General features: G+C 37.4%; 1 pseudogene; it reads right to left on the bottom strand.

The window, feature by feature from the left end:
• Nucleotides 1-2,590: 2,590 nt before the first annotated feature.
• On the bottom strand, nt 2,591-22,885 carry LOC148130164 (E3 SUMO-protein ligase KIAA1586 pseudogene; annotated as a pseudogene).
• Between the last annotated feature and the right edge of the window lie 500 nt (nt 22,886-23,385).

Here is a 23,385-nt window from a genome sequence, read left to right as displayed (position 1 = left end):
AATGTCCTCAAATCCTCTTTTCATAGTATCTTTTATAGCCTGTAGTTCCAACACAATTTCTTTACCTGTTCCACTCATCTTTGTTTTTATTTTGTCTATTTCTTCTATTCAATTGTCCAACAGTCTTTTATTCAGACCAGCATCACTTTTCAAACTATAAATCCAACATCTAGCAAACTTTATATCCCACAGTTGATCAGTCTAACTTTTGAGTAATCCCAGTGTGATATCTTTTTAGATTTCTCCACCAGTTAGGTTTTATATTATGACTTTCTGGGGTCTTTTATTAGTATAATTCCTTTAATTCTTTCTTTCAATTCTTCTTAAATCATGTCTTTTCAAAACTTTTGGGATCTACAGTATTTATTTATTTTTGACAGGAGGTGGCACTCTTAAATCAGTTTCCACTTTCCACCATTTTTCAACATCTCTTTAGTCTTTGTTATCAAATTTGCCAATATTTCAAAAAGTTAAATATGTATTGCTTTTTGCAAATCAATTACAGCATTTTAAATAATGCTTATCCAAAGCCAAATCCTGTCCAATCACAAAATCCAATTTTCTGCTTTTTTTTTTTTTTTTTTAGAAAAGTTTGCTTTATTCTTCCTTCCATCTTCAATTTTTAAGATTAATTTTTTTGGTATTTTACAGATTCAATTTCCCCCTCTGATAAATGGTGCTGTTACGCTGTTTTCCTTTGATTTAAATAATTAAGCTTCCCTATAAGTCTTAATAAGTTTTTTAAGGATAGAAAAAGAAGGCAATTTAAACAGTTTAAAAGTTTAAAAAGTCAGAAAATAAAGACAAAAATCAGTTCCAAATTGATATGGCCTAATTCTCTTCTTATTTCCTTCAATTAGTTCAGTTAATCCAATCCAGTCCAGTCCAGTTAAAAATAATTGCAGAAAAAAAGGTTTGTCTTTTAACTCCGTGATGAATGGCTTCCTCTGCTATAAACCGCTCTCCTCGCAGCTTTGTTGGGGGGGGGGATTTATTACCACCCACCTTTTTAAAAGTTGGCTTTCTTTTCACCCTTTTCTTTTCCAGGGGGCTCTTTTCTTTAGTTAATCAGTAAATAGAAAATTCTCACCCAAATCGACCATGCTTTCACTTTCTCTCTTTCCACTGGTGTCTGTCCCAGCCTTGTAGTAGTTCACAATGACTGCTTTCCTTTCGAATTGGCTGGAGAGGCTATCTTTCGAACTATCAGGGATATTTGGTATCCCTGGGATCAGCAGAGTGTCCTCTCCTCAATCATTGTCTCTCCAAGACAATTTAGGTCCAAGGGACCACTGGCTTTCAGGATATCAACATTCTCTCTAGGAGCCCCTAGAGATTTTCATTGTGCTGCCGCAATGTCAGCTCTGCCCTCAAAGTTAGAATTTTCAAAAGTATAATAAAGTATCCAAATTCAGCTATTTAGAAAACTGAAAGTTTCAATAATACTTATACAAAATAGTCAACAAGTGGCTCTATCAGTCAGTGTATGAAGAAAAAGTTGATATTCATAGGAGTTTGGAAAGAGTGTTCAGTTCTGCAAGTGCAGTGTTCTGTACATGACCATTGAAGAGTTGAAGGCACCACTAGGCAAGATCAGAGGTGGGATTCAAATTTCTTAGCAACTGGTTCTTGGGGTATGGCCTAATTTGTGGGTGTGGCTTGGTGGTCACGTGACTGGCTTGGCATGGCTTGGTGGTCATGTGACCAGCTGGGTGTGGCTTGGTGGTCATGTGACCAGCTGGGCATGGCCAACTCAACATCACTTCTTTGCCCTAATGACTTTTTTAAAATATAAAAAAAGATATACCAAAACAAAAGGTAATTTATTATTTCATATCTTTAATGCTTAAATAATAAAAAGGTACACAAAACTAAATTTTGTTACAATGTTTTAAAATATTAATCAAAACTATTACATAACAAAACTTTACAAAAAACAATAAAACTGTTATTTAAAGTACTGCCAAATTGCTTTTTTATTGGTGTCCTCAGTTGCAGTTTTCTTTTGTTTGACGTGAGCATAATCAGCTGTGTGATGTGCCCGTAACCATTTTTTTACTATAGGAATAGGGTCCCATTCTTGCAGAGGTAAGCCAATTAGACTGATAGTCAGAAGGTTTGTTCCATTGGAAACCATTAGGTGACTTCTGCTCTCTGAACATATTATGTTCATCTGCGAGAAACCCCTTTCCACTTCTGCTCATCTGACTGCAATAGTCCTGACAATATCTCTAGCCTTTTTAATGCTGCCAGGAATTGTATATTTTTCTGAATAAAACATTTTCTATGAAATCAAGATAATCATTAATATTAATTTCATAATGGAAAAGTTTCACCAAATGCAACCAATTATTCTTCAGCTGCTTTCCATGGAACCACCACTACTTCAATGTTCCAGTAATCTGGATCCAAATAATTTAGAAATTTTAATTTATCAGTGTCTTTAAATTGTCTACCTGTTTTTAAATGTTCACAACCCATCAATCTTTTCTTCAAATTAGTTACAATGCTTTCTACAAGTCTTTCAAGAGGAAGTCCCACAAATTGATGATTTGTACAAAATTTAGATTTTTAAAGGTTTCTGAAGTAATTAATCAATCAACCTTTTTTCATATGCACCCTTTTCCTTTATAAGCATTTCAAATGATTTAATTGATCTTACCACAAGTTTTTTAGCCTTTATAATGTGTATGTTTCTGGCTTGCAGTGCATTAGAAAGAAGGGATATTTCAGTTAGGACATCAATCATCAAGGCCAAATCAGTGAGAAAATACGTATTTTCAAGATGGGCAGCCACACCTGGGTATTTTTAATTTGAATAAAAAAACCTGGATAAGCACGCCACACAGCTAGGGTTGACCTTAAACTACAGGCAGCCCATCTTGGTCCAAAAACTCTACCAATCTTTATAATTTCAATTTCAAGTTGTTCGGAGATTTTGTTAAGTTCAATTAGGTTCTTACTGGATTGATGGAAAATAGAATATATTTTATCAATAAATATTTGAAAATGATTTACTTGCTTGATTTCTCTAATAATATCATCTAAAACAAATTGCAGATGATGGTTTAAGCAGTGCCATATTATAATGTTTGGAAAGTCTTTGGCTAGCTTACCCCAGATTTTCTCCCAAGCATAGCACTGGCACCATCAGAGCAAAATCTGATTAAATGTTTCTCTAGATAGTTCTTATTAAACCCAACATTATTCAAACTTTCCATAAGTGAACAACATATTGTCTCTGCATCTTGTTTTTCCAATTCTACTAGTTCAAGGAAAATTGTTGCTGAGAAAACTGGATCCTCAACTTTTAAGTACAGTATAAAAACTGGTTTGGAAAATATTGTTGAGGCTTCATCAATGATCAAACAGATTTTGTGAGTTTTTTCAATAATTTTGGTAAATAAATATTTCCTAATGTCTTTTGCAACTGCAGCTTTACATTACGTGAATGCAATCCTATTCTCAAATCTAAACCATTTTTAATTTGCAATTCTCTAAGATCTTCTATATATAAAAATGTTCTGCATGTTTGTGCCAGACTGTACAATGTACTAAACACTCTACATGTACTACCCAAATATTTTTCAGTCATCTTATCCAGTCCTTTGCTTATTACATCCTGCTCAAATTGCTTCAACTTCTCTGTGCAAATGTTGTGAGCTTTAGATGAGAAATGCTCTTTCATTTTTTTTCTAAGAGGAACAAGTTTCACCAGACAAGACTGATATGGAACTGAAAGTGGATTTGAAAATGACAGTCTATAAAAAAGATGTGGCACTGTGTTTATAAAAGAATGGCTGATATTTTCATAATTACAATTCATTAATTGAAAAATTGAAACTTAAAATGAAAATACAATTAACAAACCAAGGGAGTTTGTTATTTTGTGCCAGCACAAAAATCTTTCCCTAGCCAAGACTACTTAGCTGGACCAACAATCCCTAACGGAATGCTCTCTCTATAGCAGAGAGAGAGAAGCCAGGGAAGCCACGTTTAGTCACCTAAGCTTTTTAGACTTTGCATCTTAAAAATGTACTAAAGCTTTTTATAGCCTTATGCAGATATATATAGTAAAAAAAGATATAGTACAAAATCATCTAAGAAGTTAAATTAAGAATGAAATTCATAGGCACAGTCACAGAGCAATATTTAATTCTTTTTCTGAAATGTATTCCTCAGTTTTAAAAACTGGAATATAGGAATTAGGTTCAGTATTGGCCTCTGCTTGTACTCAACTCAAGTAGCTGTTCAAGAGTATGTAGTGTCAAGGTTAGATAAAATGGTAAAGCAACATATAGATTTAAATTTTAAAACCAGAAATATTTGTGTTGGTACCCACATAAATAAAGGGAATACAATAAAATGCAATGCAATACAATACAATTTTACATGTGTTAACAGCGGCTAGAATTATGTTTGCACAACAGTGGAAAAATGAAGAGATCCCTATAGATGAAAATGAAATAAAAAAATTACAATGTGTAGAAATGGATAGAGATAAGAGGTAGAAATTAGGTGAAGAATAATCATTGCTATGTATGAATTAAATACAAAGAGGGTTGATAATTATAAACATGTTGATATAATTAACAGAATTATAAATTTGTCAATACAAAGAGGATTTTAGTTAAAATTATTTTGTTACACTACTGTTATTGCTACATGTTGATACTTCTGTTTGTTATTCCTTAGCTTCTTCCTATTAGGAAAAAACATAAGTGTCAACATGTAACAATAACAGTAGTGTAACAAAAAATTCATTTATGTATTTATTTATGTTTTTAGTATCTGTTCTGTTTTTATTATATTATTAAAACATATTTAAAATAATGTGATAAGGACTGACTGGACAGGGAGCGGAGAAGCAGGTGAAGAGGGGCAGGGCCAGCCATGGCCCGTTTTACCAGTTCTGTGAACTACCGAGAATTGTAACAATCAGTTCTACCGAAATGGTGCGAATCCCACCCCTAGGCAAGATACTAATTTTAGAAGAGGCTCCCTGGGAGAGTAGACTATCTTTGAAAGGTCTGTATAGATGGAAATGATAAATGTTTTAATGTCAAAAAAGAAACTAGGTCTGTAATTTTGTTAAAATGTCAAAAGAATAAGTAATCACATATAGTTGATGATAATAAGTTAGATATCTTTTCTCTCTCTGTAGATTCTGTTTAAATTATAACATTCTAATTTTATCATTTTTCCTAATCACTTGAGACAAAAGTACTTCAATTTATGGAGCCCTGCATTATTTCTTTAAAAATTTCCCAGCTGTTGGACTAAGATTTGTGTAGGAGTAAGAAGGAGGTGTGACAACATAAGAACCGGGACAAATTGGCGCAACAACTAAATAAAAGGTACCCTGGGACTGATGCTTTAAGAATTTTTAAGAAAGAAAAGAAAGTGGTGGAATTAAAAAGGGAAGGGGGGAAAAAGAGAGATATTAACTTTGACAGCTGAACGGGGTTCAAACCAGGAGAGGAAGAAGCCAGAACAAGAAACGTAAATAAACTGAATTAAAATAAATTGGCAATAAACAGGCCTAAACTAAAGCTGGATTTAAGAGTATTAAAAAGAAGGGGGAAATATACAAAATGGAGACTTGATTGTTTTGGAATATTGAGGCTCGGAAAGCCCCTAACAATCAAACAGGGGGAGGAAAAAAGGGTGAGGACTTTGTACAACGGAGAGTGCCATCTTGTGGACAAAAATTTAAACTGGAAAATATAAAGAAAAAACTCTGTTTCTCTATGAACGTGACTTGATACGATAAAAAGGAAATATTGAAACAATAATATAAGTACCCCAGAAAGTGAAAGTTGAAGAAAAAACGAACTGCTGGACTAATTTGGTGACTTTGATATAAATTCAGTGTTGGAATAGTTGTGAATTCAGAAAGCCTGAAGAAGAAAAATGAAAAAGAGAAGCTGCTTTGTGGATTTTAAAATTATAAGATACAAGAGAGTGTAATGATGATATCTTTGTGGGAATTAAAAATGATGCTTAAAAATATGAAAGAACTACTAGATGCAAGAGGTGAATCATTTTGCTCGGTGTTAAAAGCCATGGAAATGGCGATTGAAGAACATGAAGAAGAAACTTCAGAGAAGGAGGGGCAAGATCAAGAAGAAGCCATTTTAAATAGACAATTAATGCAAAGAATACAACAAAGAGGAGGGAAAAAGTGGGGGGGGGGTAAAAATAGGAGATTCCAAAAAGTAACTAAAAGGGGGAATACCTGTAAAAATGGGAAAGACAGGAAGAAACAGCAGAAAAATAAAAGGGGGAAGGAAGATATAAAGAGGGAGAAAAGGATTGGAAAATACAAGGGAAGAGAGGTAATGAGGAACAGGAACAGGAAAGAAAGAAATATGTGAATTGGAAAATAATGGAAAAAAATGTTTATTTAGAGTACATAGGGATGTTCTGTATTCCCCTTTTCTGTTGCTTTCCAGTATTATACTTATTTTTCGAATTATTTTTCTTTTCTTTGGTTGTTTTTTTAACTCTTAAATTCTCCATTCTCTTTCCCCCCTTTCCTTTTTCTTCCCCAGATAGAATTACTTGTTCATTAAAGATGGCTTCTTCTTCGTCCCAGTCTTCTTGTTTTGCAGTCTTTTCTTGTTGTTTCTCATAGTTCCAAATCTCAATTTCTAAGAATTGAAAAATGAAGCCAAAAGAACCCTTCCCTTCTTGTGCATCTTCTTTGTACTTTTTAAGTTCCATTTTCAATTCATCCAGAAGTGGTGCCATTGTATAATTTTTTAAACAACCACCCAATTGATTTTAGTCATTCAAATATAATAACCAAGAATCCAAAGATCACCAAATAATCCAAATACACGCAAGCTGTTTCTTTTTTGCCCTTTTTTTTCACTTTCTCTTCCTGGGGTTACTATTTAGTTGCAAAGTTTCAGTTAAAATGTATCTTTTAGAAGTCTTGTTGAAGTTTTACTTTAGATTCTTTTTATTTCCAGGCAGTCTCCTCCCTCTTCCAGATCCTGCCCTAATTCTTTTTCCCTCCCTTCCTGCTTATGAAAAAGAAAATTTTTAATGTCCAGAAATCTTTATTACCCCTTTGGTATTTTGTTTTATTTTCAGCTTAATTGCCTATTGATGTCAACGCGGATTTTTCTGATTTCTTATTTAAGTCTCTTAGTTGTCAGTATTGGGAAGGAGAGAGAAGAAAAAAAAAGCCAAACCTTTCCCTTTTCACTTTCCTTCGCTGCTTCCGACTCTTCTTTGGGAGCGATGTTTTTTTTTTGTAAGTTTAAATTCCAAGGTACCTTAGTTGTTGCTTTTACAATTTAACCTGGTCAGCCAAAACTTTCACTTCTTATCTTCCGCCTGCACATTCTTTTCCGGTCAAGTTCTCCTTTGTGGTGACCATTTCTGACCACCGCTACAGCCGCCTTCAGGAATGGGAGTAATGGCCAGCTGAGGAGGAGAGATGCAGCTCTCCTCGACCCCCTCTTCACCACCTCTACGGGGTGGCTTTGCCCCAAAACCAGCCGGCTCGGGGCGCTCCAGCGGTGAGCCCAGACAGAAACCACGCACGATCGCGGATTTCTGTCTGTCGCCGAAGCCCTTCAAACTGGAAGTCTAACCCCCTTTATCTATGCTGCATGCCTGGAGGCGTATTAGACCCTGATTTGACTATCAACTGGATATCTTCCTTTTCAATAAAGAATTCTTTTTGAAATACCCAGTTTTCAGAAGTTCATTCTTATCGTTTGAAGGGGAGTGAGTCTGGGCCTTACGGTTTGTCTATTATTTCACATGGGATGCCTGGCTCGGTTTTGCCCTGGCCTCTCATGATTACTGCTGCTGCCAATTGGTTTGACACAATGACTGTTTGGATGATTTTGGACCTTGCACTGTTGTATTGTGGTAATTGGGACAGGACTTCCACTAGGAAATCTTTCCCCCCAGGATATAGCACAAGATAAAGCAGTTGAAGTATTGTGCCCAGAGGGCTTGCTCAAGGGACAATTTCCATGAGGCTTGTAAAGCTTCCAAGTTCTTATGATCTGTCCAAACTTAAAATGGGTGTTTAGACCCTTCCAGGAAATTTTGCCAGGTCAGTAATGCCCATTGGACTGTGTAAGCCTCCTTTTCACCCCTGAGGGCAGTTGAACACTGTTTTCCACTCGTCCCTCTCATTAATCCTGGCAGGGTAATTGTCTTTTTATAAGTCTAGTTTTGCAGAAATTTTCCCTTTGACTCAGTGGACTAACATGTCCTTCATGGGTGGCAGGGGGTACATATTTTCCACACAAACTACATTAAGCCCACAATAATCCACACACAAATGGAGGGAGACACCTTTCTTTTCTCAAAATAGAACTAGGATCTGGAATCTGAGGCCTAGTTGCCTGGATGAACCCACATTGTAGGTTTTTGTCTATGAATGTACGGAATTCACCCAGCTCTCAAGGGGATTATAGAATACTGGGTTTTGGCCCCAGAGAGGATTTTGGTGGTGCAATCTTGCCATAACCATGGCAGAGGGGGTATTTGGGAGGGGCAGAGTGCTGTAGATGTGAAAGAATGCTATGGGAAATTGGGGGATATGGACACTGACAGGAACCAGAGGTGCCACACTGAGCCATCTTCCTGCCTTCAAGGATATTGGTCCTAGGAAAGGAATTTATCACAGTGCCAGAGGCACCAGATTCCCAAAACATCAGAACAGGACCTGATTGGACCTAGGAGGAGGGTGTGGGACATTGGGGATTGCTTTCAATATATGATTTTCACAAGGTTTTGTTTTCAGAGCTTGCCTCGCTCATGCTACACTCAGCATTTCTAGTAAAAAATACCTTTTGTCTAATACCTATGGAGTCAAGGGTCATTCTTTGGCCAGTCTGACAGTAGGCAAGCTCTGTTGAAGCAGTCAGACCAATGTCTACCAAGGGGACCGAGCAAAAAAATGACAAGCCACAAAAGTGGTTTGGAAGAAGCTGGAGCTCGTGGAGGCCCCCTTGCCAAACTGCATTGCCCTAAAGAGGAGCTTGAATATCTGAGGAATGTGAGCATTGGCAAGGGAGCACAAAACCTGGTGGTTGCTCACCCTGGGGGGTTGAAAATGAAGTGGAGAAAGCCCTTGGTATAATGTACACTGGGGGAACCATGGAGCCAGGGGACAGGAACAATATGGTGGTCGGAGTGAAGAAGAGCTGGACAAACAGGAAGACTTGTTGGAACAAACCCACAGGGTACTGAGAGATGCCTTCAGGAACCAGTGAGACAAAAACTTCTTGCCCAGATGGCTAAACCCAATTAGCTTGCCCAGGGCCAGCAGAAGATGGTGCTGTAGCACAAGTGGCCACAGCTGGGGGGGAGGGTGGCAATCTCATCTGGACATGCTCTGGCCCAAGCAGCCCCACCACCAGCTGCTCAAGCAGCACAAACCCTTCCACAAGGGGGGAGCATCCTCCTGAGACAGGGAATGCCAAAGCCCCATTCCCTGGGTTTGAAGTGTGGGGGACACCCTAAGCAACTGGGATTTTTCCTCACTCGGATGTGGAACTATATGCAAGAATATGGAGAAGACCTGGTTAGCAAAGCAGCCCAGGTCAGATGCATGACTATGGCCCTAGTAGGCACCACAGTGGAGTGCCTTTCAGGGCCTCCCTACACACTGGTAATGTGCCAGAGCTCTGAAACTTTGAATGGTTCATGATGGCTCTGTTCAAAGACCCATTCACACAAACTCGCATCAAAACCATCAATCAGAGTTGCAGAGGGATGGCAGCCTACAACCAAGAATTCTGTGAGCTGGCCTACTGACTCACCAATTGACTGGAAGATATCCTGATAGAATGCTTCCAAGATGGGTTCAACAATAATGTATACAACATCTTGTGGGGAGCCCCCACACACATACCCTGCATCAATGATATGTGTTAGCAAGGAGGTGGAAATTGACCTGACCAGATCCTGCAGCCACAATGCCTGCAGATGGAGCCATTCACCCTCCCTAGTGAAGAAGGACACTCCAAGAATGCCCAGATGCAACATCAGCACCAAACAGCTCCCCTCACTTCTTGAAGCTTACCTGTACAACACAAAAAGAAAACAAAATAAGCACCTACAGGATGCTTCAAGAGTGGAAAGGAAGGATATTGGCCCGCCGACTGCTGACTTGCCAAAGTAACCCCAAAACCTGGCAGCACTGCAGGGGAGAAGGGGGAAAAGTCCACCCCAAGGCCTTCTGAAATGGCGCTAGAGGCAATTGAAGACATCTAGTTGTTGTCCCCCCTGCGCTATGAAGATCGGTGAACTCTAGCAACCCCAGAGAGGAGTATCCATGATGCTGATGATGACCTCCTGGTAATTCGTCCTGAGAACCATCCCAGTCAAACTGAATCTTCCATCATCAGGCACCCAGGCAAAGGTGTTGGCTTTACTTCACTTGAGCTGCACCAGACACCTGGTGAGTCTTGAGGTAGTGAAGAAACTGGGACCAAGGCTCTGACAACTGAAGGTGCCCATAGCATTTTGCCAACTAGATGGTACTATGGTTGGGAGAGCCCCAGATATAATGCATCCACCTGGTGGTGGGGCTGCCTGGGCCGGATCGGATCCAGATGAAATTGCCACCTTGATTCAGCACAGTTCGAGGTCCTGCTAACTGGGCAAGGAGTTCTTTGGCTTTCTGATTCCCAAAGGCATCTCTCAGTATCCTTTTGGCTTCTTCCACCAGGTCCTCCTACTTGTCTGGTTCCCCTTGGAGTTCTTCCTCACCCTGACTGCCATGCCATGCCACTCCTGTCTCCTGTCTCTACCACTTCACCTCATGTACATTACACTGAGAGATTTCTCCTCTACTTCTTTGTCTTTCATCCCCAGGGTGAAAGACCACCATATCTGGGTATGACAGCAGATTTAATAATATTTTTAGTTCTCTGTATTTCTTCATTGTCTCATGTATTCTGAGATAATTACTTACCTTGAGTTTGTAGTTCCCTAACTCATAAATAGTATAACTTGAGTTTTCAGTTCCCTTACCTATAAATAGTAAACTTGTTATGCCAGTAAATCATCCTTGCCAGAAAAATTAACAACTTGCCAGTTTCCTCTCCTTCTGTTCTCTCTTGATAAAAGCTTGTGATGGCAACAATTACAGAGCAGATGCAAAATTTTAAATATGCATTCAAATCCCTTATTTTTTACTATTCAAATGCAATTATGAAGTATGTTTCTTTTGCATTCAATTAGTAAGAGAACAGATGATGAAAGCTTAGTATACTGTAAACTGATGAGTCCATTAAAGTAATTTGTGCTCTGTGCAGAGAATAGGCCAAAGCCGATATGTTATCTGGTACCTGTGTAATTGTAGAGGTGTAACTCAGATGGAAGTCCTACATGTTGTGAATAGTCTATTAACATGTAAGTAGCAATTGTTTTGATTAGTTGATCTCCAGTTGCAAAAGGGGTAATGGATCTTTTAGCAAAGTGCTGAAATTAGCAGTTAGAAAATATCATTTTTTGTAGAATGATACTGGTTTTAGCCCAAATAGGCAGGGGAGAAAAAGAGATAGTTACTTCCCCCTTACAGAATATTTAAACTTTATATTCTTTTTTTAAGCAATGAAGGACATTTTATATACTATATTTCTTCCTAAGAGTATTATAGCCATAAATCTAAAAGATGTAAATTATTAAAACAGATGGAAACAGATACAATCATTATTAGCATAAGTGAAAAATAGTAATGAAAACAAGAATTTTGTGAGGAGTTCTGCTTATGCAAAAGATCTTCATACTGCAGATTCCTCTTCTAAAGAGTCTCCTTTACTTATATATCTGAGGTATATTGGATATACATGGTAAATACCCAAGTGTTGACATAATTGTCCTTTGTAGATTGAAAAAAATTAAGTGTATTACTTACTACCATATATTATTATCATTACCATATATGCCTGTTTTTAATATTTCAGAATCATTTAAACTTACTTTGTTTTGTTTTGACATATTTCTCAACTATATTTCAACATTATATTAGGTTAACCAGTCCACTAGTATTGCACTTTAGATTATTTCAATTCTATGTATGCCCAGGCTATTATGTGATATAGCCCTGATATCTATACACATATATGTATACATGTGTGTATGCTTTCTACTTTAATTCCTGGTGATTGACTGGACCAATCTCTGCAGCTTTCTTGGCAAGTTTTTTCAGAAGTAGTTTGCCTACTTCGTAGAGCTGAGAAATGCTGACTGGCCCAGGGTCACCCAGCTGGGTTTATACCTAAGACAAAGACTAGAGCTCATACTAGTTTCTAGCTTGTTACCTTAACCACTACACAGTAGTGGGATCCTACCTTAGTTGCTACCAGATCGATGGGTGATCGCACATGCATGTGCATGCACCCCTAATGTGTACACCCCTTGCAAACCAATCAGCTGGGAGGATGAAGAAATGATCCCCATGTGCTTTTCAGTCTTTTATCCTTTCAGCTGATTGTAGGAGGCTTTTTTCCTCCTTTCAGCTGATCGGAGTTTTTTTTTTTTTACTACCGGTTCAGTGAACCGGTCTGAACTGGTAGCATACCACCACTGCATTACACCAAACTGGCTCCCTACCCCATCCCTACCCCTGTATTCCTTTATCCCTGTACCTCTGTATCCTTATCAGACTAGGAGCTAATAGAATAGAAGGGATGAATTTTAAGGAGAGATTTGGAAAGCTGAAAACATGAGTCAGGTGATCTAACAGTTACATGGAGTGAATAACGGTCAGTAATTGAAAGTTGGCATGCAATTACAGTTTGATAAATTGGCAACTGACATCCAATAGCAATCCAACTGCAAACAGCTGTGCTGTAAAACTTATTCGTACTGTATTTATATTTAGTTAAGAATGGCAAATGGCCATTGTAAATTGTAAACAAAGTAGCAAGTTTAAATGGAACTCAATTTTTCAATGTTCTCAGATTTAATTTTTAAAATATAATTTATTTCTAACAAATTGCCTTTTGAAAGATCTGTTTAGTTTGCCATGTTCCTGGAAGACGCAACATATTTTAAGTATAAAGGAAATTATTACTGATTATAAGAAAGTAGTATAAGTGAGTGAAGCACAGAACAACAGATGTTAGAAAGTTTCCTTTTTATAGTGAAGTTTAATACACTGTAATTATAACTGGTAATTGTAGTTTATCACTGTGATCATTAATTTCACAGTATTCTATACTTTATAGTAGAATTATTTGGGTGAATTTAATGCATTTGAGATTATGTTAAGATAAGAAAATTGTACTTTAACATGATTATCTGAAGCAAGTGTATCACACTGCTACTTTTGTTTTTTAATTCAATTATAAAGTAACCTGGCTATGTTTAATTATCTGGAATAGCTCATAGTCGTGTATGTATATTTAATAAGAAACGTAAGAAATAAGGGTTAACGGAGAGGCAGTTTCTGTAAACAACACCAGAATGTTTCCTTCCGGTCTTCCTTACAGGATTAGGCCAATAATTTCTTCTAACAACCGGTTCTCTGAACTGCTTAGAATGTTAACAACTGGTTCTAGCAAATAGGTGCGAACTGGTAGAATCCCACCCCTGGACCCCACCATGATAGAAATACACACACAGAGAGAAAAAGTCACACACACAAATAAGTACCATGGGATAAATTATTCTAATGAAATAAATACTGTATGCTTTATTAACCATGTTTTCTAGGGTCCACTCATAAACTTCTTTATCATACTTTGTTGTATGTTATTTAGGGTTCATATTTCCTGAGAAGTTTCCGGGAGACAGCTATTGGTATACTCCTGCTGACATTATAGCTCATTTTAAAGTGGAATACCAGAACAATTTCAAGCAATTAAGGCTTTATCTAGGGAACACATTGTTCTTCATATAACAAGGTTGCTGATTCTTGTTTGTGCATAGAATTTATGGTTAATCAGCAGCTGGCCTATGAAAGTATTTTACACATGAGCAAGTAGATATAAATTATAGACTAGTTTACATCGCATAATGATGCTGAACCAACTTACATAGATGGTGAGTCCATGAACAAGTAAATTTTTTTCTTCCCAGATTTTCACATGGTATAACATTTTCATGATTACTTCATCCATAGTTTAAGTAGTCAGTGGTTCTCTGGTTTGGGGAAACAAACCACAGAACTACTTTCCCCATATTGTTTTAGGATTACTTAGGATGTAACACAATAAGAATATGGATTTCAAATATATAATACCTATTCAAAATATATAATTTTCAGCTTTCCATTAAAATAGTGCTCAAAATGAGTAATAATAAAATGGAGATAGAATAATTTATAAATAAAATATTGAAGCTGAAATCCTATGGGAACTTCAGTGTAATTGGAAAAAAACTTCTGATCACAGAAAAGGAAATCTGATTTGTATCATGGATTTCCCAACCAGTTCTTTATATTAAAACCTTCAGTGTTAGAAATGCTGAAAAGAAGGGACCTGGGAAAGGATAGATACTGTATGAAACAATTTAAACATTTCAGATCTTCCCTTCCCAAAACTAGATGGAAATCTGAATCAATCCTGGAGTTATTCTAATAAATTCCCACTTGATGGAAATCATGGAAATTTTTGTTAGATCAGCCATGCATACGATATCAAGAAGATAGCCAAGGCATGCAAATGTTTCCCAAGTTAACTTCCAGCTTCCATTAGTTCCCGAGTTCCTATGATAGGCCACCAGCAAGTGATAGGAAATCTTAGGGGCTTATAGACACAAATAAGACTGAATCAAACATTGGACTGACACAAACAAATGTGTTACAGAACAAAGATAACATAAATAGTTGTAAACTGCCGGGTGGTAAAATTGTGGGGGAGTGGGTAGAAATTTAATAAAGAAATAAATAAAATGATCAGTTTACAGTTTTTCGTTCCATTCAGAATCAAATTGGAAAAGGAGAATGGTCAACATCGAAGTAACAGAAAGGCCATGTTTTTTTAATTTTTTTGTGGCAGGTGAAAAGTTCTTACACCTTGATTGTTTTATTAAAATGAATGCTTTACTTTACTAAAGAAAATGCCCATATTTGGATTTTATTACTTTAATTGCAATCCAATAATTAAATAAGTGCAAGTATTTCCAAAAAGAAAGCAAGACATTAAATAAAATATATCCAGTGTCAACTCAAAACAATCCTATGCCTGTTTTAGTAGTTGCCATAAAAAGCGGGGGTAGGGCGGGAGGAAGGAATTCTGGAAGAGCGGTTGAAAGCAAAACTCGATTTCAACTCTGATTTTTAAAAGAGTATAACTAAAATACCAGAGTTTTTGCCTGTAAATATATTTAATTGGAGAATGTGAATGACAACACCCAGCCTGTGAACGTGTTCAGTTGGAGAATCTGGTTTATGAGACACCTAGGGGGGAGGGAGGAAACAGGGTCACAGGTGACTGTAAATTACATATGCCAGAGTTGGTTTCATACAGGGCAGTACCAGTATGTTGCCTCTAATGAATCCTTTGAAGTTTTTTGAAGTTTGGCTCTAGAGTCATGATTTAATTAGAGTGATTGCTGGAATCCTGACATCTAGTTTCCTAGGCAATCAGTAACATCAATCATCCCACACAAGCAGTAGACCTGAAACAGAAGAGAAAGAGATCAAATCAAATTAGTCTCTATGTAGGCGTTTCAGTTCCTGAAGTACCCAAATGCTTAGCATTCTAGTCAATATCTATGTTTCCTTAAATGCTTTACAAAACCTTTATGGTTCTCCGGCAGCCAAACATGTTCTATATGACCTTAGAAACAGGAGAGGTCTGGAAATTATTAGCTTGGTTTTATTAAGATGACACCTTCTTTAATATTTGTTGTGATAAATCTGACATTTTGAATGAATAAATAACTGATGAGAATATGCTCCCTCACCTTCAAAACTGAATGCTATCATATTGAAGATGAAGATAGAAAATACGTCTAATAGGATGGACTCATGTCTGTTGAAATTAATGGAAAACACAACCTGCAAAACAGTTAGGTTGTTTTAAGAATACAAAGTAAATGAGTTTCTTTCTCTTACATGTGCTGACAGAAAACAATTGTTATGGATTTCTATGGAGGTGAAGAAGTTTCTTGGATGAGAAGCAGAACATCTTCAAAGAAAAATCAGAAAGTCCAATTGCCTCTTGAAAAAGTGCCTTTGGGATTTCTATGGAGGATAGTTGCAAAAAACATCAAAACAGTATCTTTAATAGTACCTTGCAAGGTATTTGGTCTAGATTGTAAATTCCACCATTGGTCTGTTCCCCAGAGGCTGCATCCTCTCACTAATAGCTGGTGCCTTCCTTCCTGGACTGACCATTTCTGTATACACACGCACGCATGCACACACACACACACACGCACACACGTTTGCAACATACAATTATATAAAATTAAGGTATCACATTGTTTATATATGCAAGCACAGAAATTAGCTTTGCTTTTTAAAAATCCTTTTCTAGCAAGGCATTTTTCTCACCAATAAGTTCTTCCTTTTATCACTGCTGCAAAAATAACATATTGATCACAACACAAACCAAATGATTTAGGTTCGTGTAGCTGACATAAATACACACCTGTGAAACATTGGGGTTTGTTTTGTGTGTCACAATTCATGTTTTAGTTATTTCAATATCATGATTTGTATCAATTGCTTTGCCTGAAAGAATGAACATAGTAAAACATAAAGTCATGTGTAACATCGTAAACTACTCTTTTACTGATGAGTACTATTGCTTCATCCAATTGATCACCAGAGTTCATTTGTAACATATTATGTGAGAAACTAAGATCAAAGCCAATGGTGTAGAAGCAACCTGCTAACTATTCAGAAAAAGAACTTGGTTGTCTGTTATATCTAGTGGAAAGTTGCTAGATAATAAAAAGCAACTGGCACTTTCAGTGCTTTATGGAACAGAACATAATACCTGAGAGTTCCTATAAATGAAAGCAACTAAGGAGCATTGTTTCCAGATATGAAATTTGTACACTGCCTTTTCCAATGACTTTAGCCTTTTTGCCATTTGCCAAGGCTACTGCATCTCCTGCAGTTCCATCCATCCTGTAAAACAATTTAGAATTATTAGCAATTGTTTGACTAGCTCCACTGTCAATTAACCATTGATCTCTAGTATTATAATTGCTGGCTTATGCCACAGCAATTTGTCAGTCTGCTGATTTTCTTCCTTGCAAGTAATTTCTGTCTTGCAAATAATTTCTTCCTTGCAAAAAGTTTTTCCTTTGCAAATAGTCCTTTTTTAGGTGTGTCTGTTCTCCACAGATAAAGCACCACCTCTGTTGCTGGGTTGTAATCTGATCTCTTCTGCTGTTTTTCTCTTCTCTGTAAACAGCCAGCTTGTGGAAATTTCCATAGCTCTTATTTTTCTGCTCCTTGGGCCCCCTCCTCGGGAAGTTTTCCTCGTGGCTATGAAAATGGTGTTTTTTTCTTCAGCGACCAGACATGCTTTCAATGCCTCCAAACACAATTCCTGCTCTAGTTTGCATTCAAATACTGCAGAAACAATGTCCCACAAGTCATCTAGACTGTTCAAAATCAGCAGCACTTTCTGAGATTCAGGAATCTGCATTCTATGCTGTTCTAACTCCACAAACAAAGTTTGCATATTTACAAGAAGCTGCTCCAGAGATTCTCCTGGTTGCAGACTGTCTCTGTATAACTTTCTTGAGAATAGAATAGAATAGAATAGAATAGAATAGAATAGAATAGAATAGAATAGAATAGAATACTTTTATTGACCAAGTGTGATTGGACACACAAGGAATTTGTCTCAGTGTAAATACTCTCAGTATACATAAAGAAAAGATACATTCATTAAGAATCAAGAATCATAATGTAAAACACTTAATGATAGTCATAGGGTATAATCAACAATCAAATCATACTAGGAAACAGTCAATATAAATCGTAAGGATACAAGCGACAAAGTTACAGTCCTACAATCACAAGTGGGAGGCAGGGGTGGGATTCAAATTTTTAACAACTGGTTCTGTGGGTGTGGCTTAGGTGGTGGGCATGGCTTGGTGGTCATATGACTGGGTGGACATGGCTTGGTGGTCATGTTATTGGCTGGGTGTGGCCAACTCAATATCATTCACATCAAGAGACGCATCTCCTCGCCTGGCCTCTCATGACTGTGGAGATGCTGCAACAGTCGTAAGTGTGAAAAATGGTTATAAGTCACTTTTTTCAGTGCCATTGTAACTTTGAATGGTCACTCCACACAAGAAAAGTGCCAGGGAAAATGGAAGGGAAAAAAACTCCAGAGACGTTCCTGAGACAGGAAGTCTAGTCCTGCCAAGAATGTAATAAGGGTTAACGGAGAGGCAGTTTCTGTAAGCAATACCAGAATGTTTCCTTCCTGCCTTCCTTACAGGATTAGGCCAGTAATTTCTTCTAACAACTGGTTCTATGAACTGCTTAGAATATTAACAACCAGTTCTAGCAAATATGTGCAAACTGGTAGAATCCTACCCCTGGTAGGAGGGGATGGGTGATATGGAGTGATGAGAAGATTAACAGTAATAGTAGTGCGCACTTTATAATTGCACAATATTGTATGCAGACACACTCATATGCACACTTCCTAACTTCAACCAGACCTCTTTTGTAGTCTTTAAATCAGCTACATTGATAAACTGTTCATCTTCTAAACTTAAGATGCCTCTGATCTGCAGCAGCTAATGGCGTTTGAGTTGAGTTTTCAATAATATCCCACTGTTCTTTAACTCTCAGGAAACATTCCATCTTTGCAGCCCATATAATATAATTCTTCTGACCCAAATGAGATAGTAGACCCAAACTAGTCTTTAATTTCCTCAGCCATCCTGCAAGCTTTCTCTGCCTGGTTTCTTCTTGTAAACACAGGCAGCCTCTCTCAGCTTAAATTACAATGCAGTCTTTTTGTGCGTTCTGGGCTGCTGGGCCCATAACATGTTAGAATTTGCAGCAGAAATTCAAATCCACAAAATACACACAGATGACTGATTCAGCAGGATTCATTAACTTCTTTATATACATAATAATATATAAGTAAATGTACAGTGTCAAAGTAGGTTATTCCAATGCAGTAGAGAGTTACAATCAAAACACAAACAGCAGCTTCAGAGCTCAGATCAGAGACTAGTTTCAGTTTAGAGCTGAGAGCGCAGAACTAAGCCATGTCCAGGCTACTTCTAGTTTCACTTTCCAATTCAGCTCCCATTGGCTGGTCTTTGTTACTAAGCTCTATTCCAGTTCATGAATATACTCTGACAAACAATACTTCAGATGTTATATAAATTATCAGCAAGATAACTGGGCTGATTTACTACTGTTTACAGAGGTCGCTTATAATAATTCCATCCATAGTAGCACTGGGTTTACCCTGTTCAAAGTAGCCTCTGGTCAGGATTTTGTACCCATTCCAGAGCTTCCTCAGGAGAAGCCCCAACCCCCTTCACTGGTGGAATGGATTGAGCAACTTCAGCTTATCTGGCCTGTCACTCATAAAGCTCATAAAGCTCATAAGAAACAGGCAGACAAGAAAAGAGCTCTGCCGAAAAGCTACCAAGTTGGAGATAGAGTTTTCTTGTCCACTAAGTACTTACAGACCACACAGAAGTCAAAGAAATTGGGACCTAAGTATGTAGGTCCTTTCCCCATTGTGCAGATTGTAAACCCTTTCACGGTACAGTTAGAACTGCCTAAAATCCTTAGAAGGATTCACCCTGTGTTTCATGTTAGTTTGCTGAAACCATAACACACCTCTTCTCTTCAGCCAGACCAGACTACCCCTCCTGTTCCCCTCCTTGTCAAAGGTGAGCAGCATTTTGAGGTCAAAGAGATCTTGAACTCCAGGAAATATAGGAGAAGAATTCAGTATTTGGTTGCCTGGAAACACTTTCCTCCTTCTTAGTCTGAATGGGTGAACGAGCATGATGTCAGGGCTCCTAAACATGTGCACCTGTCTTGCTTTAAATACCTTGATATGCCTTAATGTATTATTGTAAATGATCTCATGTTTGCTTTGTTCCTATTTTGCCTGTTTTCTACTATGCTTTTTTTTTCCAGGGCTAACACCTCTACTGCAGGAGGGCCAAATGTCAGTCTCCATGATGCTTTGATGATTGCTTGCTGCCAACTGCCATAGTAATGAGGAGGGGGGAATCAGATTGGCTTTTGGGTGTGGAAGCAAGCTGGAGAGATGATGGCTTATGTGTGAACCAAAAGGGAGAGATGCTGCTGCACAACTGCATGGACTTGTTTATGCCCAGTCAAGATCAACCGTCTTGGCATTCCACATGGGTGAAAACACCTGAAGATGCACCACACGTGGCACCATATGAAATGGGGATTGGCTATTCAGTGTGGGTCCCTCAGGGGGAGCGGATTGGGAAAACTTTCTATATGTAACTTTCGCACCTACTGTCTCAGATCTTGCTTTTATTTCATTGCTATCATTTCAAACTCAGTAAAAGTACCTCTTCTCTACCAAAATGGAGTCGGGGGTTTTCTTTCTTGGGTTTGGAATGGAGGCATGTCTGACAAAAGCACATAGTTTTACAAGGATTTAAAAACTACCTAACATATTTATAATTTTATTTCTTAGTTTATCTGTGTATTTATTTTAGCTCAAATGCTGCCAGTCTGACGCTTAGTGATTTACAGTAATAAATTAAAGCAAAGGCTATATAAAAGTCAAAGTCAATAAGAGACAATATAAATATAATTTAATAAAAATATTATCAAATCCAGCCATATCTGCTTTGTGCCACGGGGGTAGAAAATCTTAAATCCTTGAAATCCTATTAAATACCTAAATTTTCACTGCTGTGCAAAATGATGCCAAATGTATAATGTTATAGCAGGGATGGGAGAGCAGGAACAGCTGTGGGGAGCAATGGGTGAGCAAAATTGAGAGAGAGCACCCTGGATCCCCACTGACATAACTTCTTTGACAGTGAACATAGAGTTTTCCCAGCTCACATGAGATCATTGGATAGGATGCATTTACTCAGAGAAGGTAACCTATCTGTGATGGGATTCAATTTTTTTTACTACCAGTTCTGTGGGCGTGGCTTTGTGGGTGTGGCAGGGGAAGGATACTGTAAAATCTCCAGTCAGAGGTGGGATTTGCTGGTTCTCCAAACTATTCAAAATTTCCACTACTGGTTCTCCAGAACTGGTTAGAACCTGCTGAATACCACCTCTGTAACCTATGCCTAGTTAAAAGGTTAAAACCATCCTGAATTTATTCAGATTCTATTGACAACCAATAAAGTACTTCAATATAGATTATAGTAAGACTGAAGTGACTTCACTGACCAGCATACAGAGAGCTTAATTTTGCACTTGGATAGTTGTTCTCAAAGGTAGCCCTATGAATTGCACATTGCGCCAGTTCGTTTTGCTGGTGCCAAAAATTTGGGTTCCTGTTATAAGTCTTCTCAGCTCAGATAGGATTCCAACTGGAATACCAGCTGAGGTAGGATGAAGGCCCTCCTGGCTATTGCCTTTAATTGCCCAGAATTTTTAAAGGCAGTCATGGGTCCAGGATATCATCAAAACTGAAAACCTACTTCTGAGGAATGTGCTACAATATCTAAGGTTAAAGTGGAATAGAATCATTTGGGATTTGGCCAAACATCATCCCAGAGCATTGCACAACTGGCCAAGAGTTCCACAGCATCTTTGGCTCAACCTGCAATGGCAATTACTGATGTCTGCATACAATAACAGCAAGATACATTGTGATTGCTAGATAAAGGAATACAAATCTAAGCATCATCACCAAATAACAGATTATCTTTCCCAGAGTTTGGGGGAGGGGAACAAATAAAACCTTGTGAAACTCCAGAAGGAAGACCCTGTTGAACAAATCTCACCTTCCTATTACAACCTCTTAGAATTGCCTTTTGGGAAGAAGTGAAGCTATTGTTAAATAACTAACTATTCATCTGTGAAAGGCATTGGATCCGCGATTTCTTTCCAATTCATTGAGAGATAATTTGTTTCTCTAACTCTCAGTAAAGCCCAGAAATCTAGTTTGTAGTCATTGGGTAACGAATGCATTAGTATAACATAGAGTAAGAAGGGGCTAAAAGAACCAAATAACACAAGAAAATAACTCAAAAAAAAAAAAAAACACCTCAAGAATGAGCCACCCAGTTCTGATCTGCATCAATTAAGAAGCTAGTTGCATTAACTTCAAAAGGAAGACTTTACCACAAGAGGGCACTGATGCTTATGTTTTGTCATACTACCAGGATTTTCTTTCAAGAAAATCTTACTTGCACACTTTTGCACACATAAATGCATGCATTTTCTATCATTTCTTGCTTTATCATACATTATTTCTTCTTCTGATGATGAAGAAGAATCATGTCTCATTCTCGGAGATTAATTGGATACTTCTCTGCAGTTTCCTTGCAAGGTTTTTCAGTAGTGATTTGTCATTGCCTTCTTTCTAGGGCTGAGAGAAAACGACAAGAGAAAAGTCACCTAGTTGGCTTTTATCTAAGGCAGGAGTAGAACTCACAGAATCTCAATTTCTACCCTAATGCTTTAACCACTACAGCAAACTGACTGTCATTTTTTTGTTTACATTACTCTAAAGTGTAAACAATATTATGCAAAACGTAAGAAAAGGAGAATAATAAATAGTAATAAATAAGGTTATTAAATTATACCAACCCCATAGTCTAACATTGCAAACCATTCTTGCTTTAATCACTACATCATATATTGCTCTTGCTTTTTAATTCTGTTTCTGAGGATCTTACCAACTCCATCCAATTTTTTTTCTTGGTCATTGCTTATTGTCCACCCATTTACTATTTCTTTATGTAATTGTTTTGCAATTGGTTCCACATTCATTCTCTCGATATGACCAAACTGCTTCAACATAATTCTTTTATGCAGTCTGTTCACTTTTGAATTCAGTCTTCCTGTTCATTTTCTATCAGTTCTTGCTTTAGCACACATTCTTTTTAAGTAACCCATTTCCACTGCATTCATGGTACAATTTTAATATATCATGATGATTCCTTCTTTATAGAAAAATGGGCAAAAGCATGCTCTTATATGTGATTATTTAAATTTCTATTGATAAATATGCATTTTGTCCTACAGGCCACATTGTATCATTTCCCATCTTTAGTAGTAAACAGTCTATCAAAGTACACAAATTCAAGTCCTTGTCTTAATTTTTCCCATGTGCAATCATTCACTCTTGTTGCTAGACCTAACTATTTTAGCCTTTAATGCGTTCCATTTCAGATATGCATATATTTCTCATTACATTGTACAATGTATATAACAAGAAATTTGGTGGCACAGTGGTTAGAACGCAGTATTGCAGGCTAATTCTGCTGACT

The sequence above is a fragment of the Notechis scutatus genome, chromosome 6, assembly GCF_049901735.1.
Source record: "Notechis scutatus isolate UNSWTSFEM ecotype Mainland chromosome 6, rNotScu1.2, whole genome shotgun sequence".
NCBI classification, from domain to species: domain Eukaryota; kingdom Metazoa; phylum Chordata; class Lepidosauria; order Squamata; family Elapidae; genus Notechis; species Notechis scutatus.
This window is presented reverse-complemented; position numbering and strand designations above follow the sequence as displayed.